Here is a 6000-nt window from a genome sequence, read left to right as displayed (position 1 = left end):
GAGGCACCCCGGACCCTCCTGGTCCACTCCAGACGCCATTTTAGGTCCACCGCGTGGGCTTGAATTTGCCAAGGCTTTGTTGCCCAATCCTGGGTCCAGCGACGCCGACAGCTTCTATCTTCGTGGGACAGCTCGATCCTCCTTCCTGGTCGCCGACAACGCCTCCTGGTCCGTGAGATCTCCGAGCCCAGCGTCACCCACATGCCTTGTCGAGGTGGCTACCATCCGGTGCCCTCCTGGTGCCCACTGACTACTGGCTAGTAGTCTCGAACTTGGTCCCCTCTGCTTTCAGGTGTCATCTTCCATCAATCCAGGCTTGGATCCACCGAACTTTCTTCACTGGTCGCCTGCCAGCAACTTCTTTCTTCCAGGCTCCTGGTCCGTCAACGAGGATTCCCGACGTCTTTTGAGTCCTATGCAGCTGCAGCCCCTGGGCTAGGTAACTTCGGCATTTCGGTGCCCCAGCATAGCCTCACTATCCAAGGGTCAGAATCTACTTTCGTTTTCTCCCTACCAGGTCGGGTTCGCCCGAGAACACTAACTTTGCAAATTCTAGCTACCATAGACTTTGTCCCGCATCTCGCGTGAGAGTGCACACACTGCACCCGAGTCCCCTGGGTCTCCTAGAAGTAATCTAACGATTCTATAGTCAAGTCCTAGCGATTCCAAAGCCTATTAGTACTGTACTTACCTGCTAGTAATTTCGCATTCCACTTTTCAAGTATATGGTTTTCCGTGCCCCTCGGGCATTTGTATATACTGTGCTAACTTAAGTATTTTTGTAAGAGTTTTGGTTTGTGCTTAGTACCCTGTCCTCATAAAGAGTACAGGGCTGTTGTGAATCTTAATAAATAACTGTTTATTTTCATAACACTTGTGTGGTGTCCTTTCACTTGGTGTTCAAGGGGTATATGTGGTATAACAGCTGGCTTAACACGCCCTCTCGAGTCTTTAGCCTTAGACTGCTCGTATCCACGCTACTAGGATAGCTGGTCTATAAGGTTGACTTACAACCAATCATCAATAAGGGTTGCTGGACTGATACATAGTGTTCACTAGAATAGTGAGCACTGCATATCAGGCCACCTTCTCACATTGGTGAGCAGCGGTTGGGATTTGAGCTTGCTGTTGTTTTACCACACGTATCCTAAGAATATCTTGTTGAAAGATCACATAAGTACTGTTAGTACATATAACCAAGCTTAGAATACTCTGAGTTCTACTGAACCAGCTGTTGCAGCTCCTCAAGGCCTAGCACACCTTGGCTGCAACTCTTAGCAAGGGATCAGTAGGTAAACACATAGTGTAGGTAGGTGCATCACTTACACCACACTAGAAACAGTATGTCGGACAAAGGAGGAAACTCTGAGTCTCCCCTTGTGTCAGTTGACCCTCCACAGGTCATCCCTTCAAGATATACTGTGCTTAGCTTCCATGAGTTACGACAAGTATATACCTCTAGGAAGATTAAGCAAGGGGCTAACCCCACCACCTCCTTTCTGATTGGTCTCTTGGAGACTTATGATGCCAGAAAAGCTGAGAAACTTCTTAGCTCTTCTAATCCAGAAGGAGGCATGCCTCCCCTTGAGGGAACCAGAGGTGACCCTGACCTCATCCACCTCTCAACTGAGAATGAAGATGTGGAGGAGGATGAGAATGAGGATCCCTCTGGAGATGAGGCAGATAAGGGACAGGTAGAAGTCAGTAGACTAACCAGGTCCAACATAAGCAAACATGACAGTGGTACTGAGGGACCCCTGGGGCCACTGTCAGGTCAGCTTAACATTGGGAATGGACGAGCCAGATCTCTATCAAGAGGCTCTGGCAGATCCCTTCAAACCAATGGCTCTCACAACTCTTCTCAAAGAGGGATGACATCCCCTCAGAGGAGAGTGTATGAAGCTAAAGAAAGGGCAGCCAATCTGAGGATTGAAAGGGAAGAACTTGCCCTGGCCAAAGAAAGGCTTGCCTTTGCTAGAGAGCAACAGTTAAGTGGGGTAGTCCCCACTGGTGGCAGCATTGTACCTAGCAATAGGGAAAGGAGTTTTGATACAAAGCACCTTGGTAAGATAGTGCCCCCCTTTAAACAAGGGGATGACATCCACAAATGGATTACTGCTTTGGAGAGGGCCTGCACTGTGCAAGGTGTTCCCCAGAGTCAGTGGGCAGCTATCTTGTGGCTCTCCTTTGAAGGTAAAGGTAGAGACAAGCTCCTCGCCACAAGGGTAGAGGATGCTAACAATTACAAAATCTTGAAAAATACACTGGTTGAAGGGTTTGGCCTAACCACTGAGCAGTACAGGGTGCTGTTCAGGGATACCCAGAAAACTCAGTCTCAAGATTGGTCTGACTTTGTAGATTGTGCCACTAAGGCTTTTGAGGGCTGGTTGCTGGGCAGTAAGGTTACTGATTATAAAGGATTGTATAATTTGATGATGAGAGAACACATTTTAAACAATTGTCAGAACCAGTTGTTGCATCAGCATCTTGTTGACTCAGATCTGACCTCTCCCCAAGAATTGGGAAAGAAGGCAGACAGATGGGTTAGAACAAGAGTTAAACAGAACCAGGGCCAGAATCAAGGTGGTCAGAAGAAAGCAGACCAGAAGGGTAAAGATTCTAAGGGGGAACAAAATGACCAGAAGTCTTCGACAGGTCCCCAACAACCCAAAGAGGGTGGGGGTCAGGCTCCCCAAAAGAAGAAAGAAGGCCAATCTAAAAGGTGGTGCCAATACTGCAAAAGTAAAACTCACTGGTTTAGTGAGTGCACCAAGAAAGGAGGAGGGCAGACTCCTGCCACTGCAGCCCCTAAGGCACCTGTGCCCCCTAGTACAGCCAGCAGTGGTAGTGCACCTCCCAAGGGTTTAGTAGAGTTAACCCTGGGTTCTGAGGGGTGTGACAACTTAGTTGGTACACTCACTCAGGCTGTCCTTGTCAGTACAGGGGATATGGATATGTCCCCTGACATAAGTCCCAATACTTTGGGCAAATACAGACAGACACCTTTCATTAATGGAAAAATGGCTCAGGCCTATAGGGACACTTGTGCCAGTGTCACAATGGTGACACCTAACTTTGTGGACCCTAGACAGATCATGCCAGGTACAGAATTCCTGGTGACCAATGCAAGCAATGTCACTACCAATCACAGTATGGCAATTGTAGCTTTCTCCTGGGGAGGGGTAACTGGCCAAAAGAAGGTTGTAGTTAGTTCAGACCTCCCAGTGGATTGTTTGTTGGGCAATGATTTGGAGTCATCACAATGGTCAGAAGTGGAGCAGAGGACTCACATGGAAATGTTAGGTTTGCCAGCACATGTGTTTGCTGTGACTAGGTCACAGGTCAGGAAATGCCCCACTGAACAGGTGCTGGATCCTGGAACAATGGACCAGACACCTCCCAAGAAGAAGAGCAGTAGGGTTAAGGCTGTGCCTTCCCCCTTGTCCCAGGTTGAGGATCAAGTCTTAGAGGAGGCTGACCTATAGGAATTGAGGGAAACTGAGCCCAGAGAGTTTGAACTTGATCAAGTTGAATTCTTGGGTTCAGGGGGACCCTCAAGGGAAGACCTGGGGAAGGACCAGTTAAGCTGCCCTTCTCTTGAACCCCTCAGACAGCAGGCTGCTGCTGAGGCTGCTGGGAACGCCACAGGTACCCACAAGGTATACTGGGAAGATGGACTCCTGTACACTGAGTCAAGAGACCCCAAGCCTGGCATGACCAGGAGGCTGGTTGTACCCTTGTCTCAGAGAGGTTTCCTACTTACCTTGGCCCATGAGATTCCCTTAGCAGGTCACTTAGGCCAGACAAAGACTTGGGACAGGCTTGTCTCACACTTTCACTGGCCTCACATGAATGAGGATACCAAGGAGTTTTGTCGCTCCTGTGTCACTTGCCAAGCCAGTGGTAAGTCAGGTGGCACAACAAAGGCCCCCCTTATACCAATGCCTGTGGTGGGGGTGCCCTTTGAAAGAGTGGGGATTGACATTGTTGGTCCAATGGAACCCCAGACAGCATCAGGGCACAAGTTTATACTGGTGGTAGTGGATCATGCCACCAGGTATCCTGAAGCTATTCCACTTAGGACCACCACAGCACCTGTGGTGGCAAGGGCCCTAGTTGGAGTGTTCTCCAGAGTGGGCTTCCCTAAGGAGGTTGTCTCTGACAGAGGTGCAAACTTCATGTCAAGCTACTTAACTGCTATGTGGAAGGAATGTGGTGTCAATTACAAATTCACTACACCCTATCATCCACAATGCAATGGGCTTGTTGAAAGGTTCAACAGGACCCTAAAAGGGATGATTCATGGACTACCTGAAAAGCTCAGGCGTAGATGGGATGTCCTGATTCCCTGCCTTCTGTTTGCTTACAGAGAGGTCCCACAAAAGGGGGTTGGCTACAGCCCTTTTGAACTTTTGTATGGGCATCCTGTGAGAGGCCCCCTGTGTTTGGTGAAGGAAGGATGGGAGAGACCTCTCAAAAAGCCTGCAACCAGCATAGTGGACTATGTACTTGGTCTCCGCTCCAGGATGGCTGAGTATATGGAGAAGGCATCAGAAAACCTTAAGGCCAGTCAAGAACTTCAAAAAGCTTGGCATGACCAAAAGGCTGTCCTGACTGTTTATCAGCCTGGACAGAAGGTGTGGGTGTTGGAGCCAGTGGCCCCAGCAGCACTCAAAGACAAATGGTCTGGGCCCCACACAATTCTTGAGCAAAAGGGAGAGGTCACCTACCTGGTGGACCTTGGAACTCCCAGGAGCCCCCACAGGGTGCTCCATGTCAACAGGCTCAAAGCATATGTCGACAGGAAGGACATGAGCTTGCTCATGGCCATAGATGAGGGACAGGAGGAAGAGAGTGACCCTCTCCCCGACCTGCTCACTCAGAATCCTGATGATGGGTCAGTAGATGGTGTTGTCTTTTGTGGCAGCCTCTCTGAGCATCAACAGAAAGACTGTAAACAGGTTCTTCAGTCTTTCAGACATATGTTTTCTCTGACACCCAGTCAGACCAATTGGTGTACCCATGAGGTTGACACTGGTGACAGTCTGCCAGTTAAGAGTAAAATCTACAGGCAGCCTGATCATGTTAGAGACTGCATAAAAACTGAAGTGCAGAAAATGTTGGAGTTGGGAGTCATTGAACCCTCAGATAGCCCTTGGGCTAGTCCAGTAGTTCTAGTGCCAAAGCCTCACACCCAGGGTGGTAAGAGAGAGATGAGGTTTTGCGTAGACTACAGGGGTCTCAATGCAGTCACTAAGACTGATGCCCACCCAATACCAAGGGCAGATGAGCTGATAGATAGATTGGCTTCTGCCAACTACTTAAGCACATTTGACTTAACAGCTGGGTATTGGCAAATCAGGTTAGCTGAGGATGCCAAGCCCAAGACAGCATTTTCAACCCCTGGTGGGCATTATCAATTTGTGGTAATGCCCTTTGGTCTGTAAAATGCACCTGCCACCTTCCAAAGGTTGGTGAATCAAGTCCTTACTGGGCTGGATGACTTCTGTGCAGCATATCTAGATGATATTGCTGTCTTTAGCTCCACCTGGGAGGATCACCTGGTCCACCTGAGGAAAGTGTTAGAGGCTCTGCAAGCAGTAGGCCTCACTATCAAGGCCACCAAGTGCCAGATAGGGCAGACACAGGTTGTATACCTGGGCCACCTTGTAGGTGGAGGCCAGGTTCAGCCACTGGAGAGCAAAATACAGTCAATCAGGGACTGGGCTCCTCCAACCACCCAGACTCAGGTTCGAGCTTTCTTGGGCCTGACTGGATACTACAGAAAGTTTGTCAGGAACTATGGTTCCATTGTGACACCATTAAATGAACTGACAAGTAAGAAAATGCCAAAAAAGGTTCAGTGGACAGCAGGCTGTCAAAAAGCATTCGATGACCTAAAGCAGGCCATGTGCACAGCACCTATCCTTAAGAGTCCAGACTACTCCAAACCATTCATTGTCCAAACAGATGCTTCTGAGTTGGGTGTGGGAGCTGTAC

Source organism: Lissotriton vulgaris, chromosome 6 (genome assembly GCF_964263255.1).
Source record: "Lissotriton vulgaris chromosome 6, aLisVul1.2, whole genome shotgun sequence".
In the NCBI taxonomy this organism is placed as follows: domain Eukaryota; kingdom Metazoa; phylum Chordata; class Amphibia; order Caudata; family Salamandridae; genus Lissotriton; species Lissotriton vulgaris.
Note: the sequence above shows the minus strand (reverse complement) of the source record.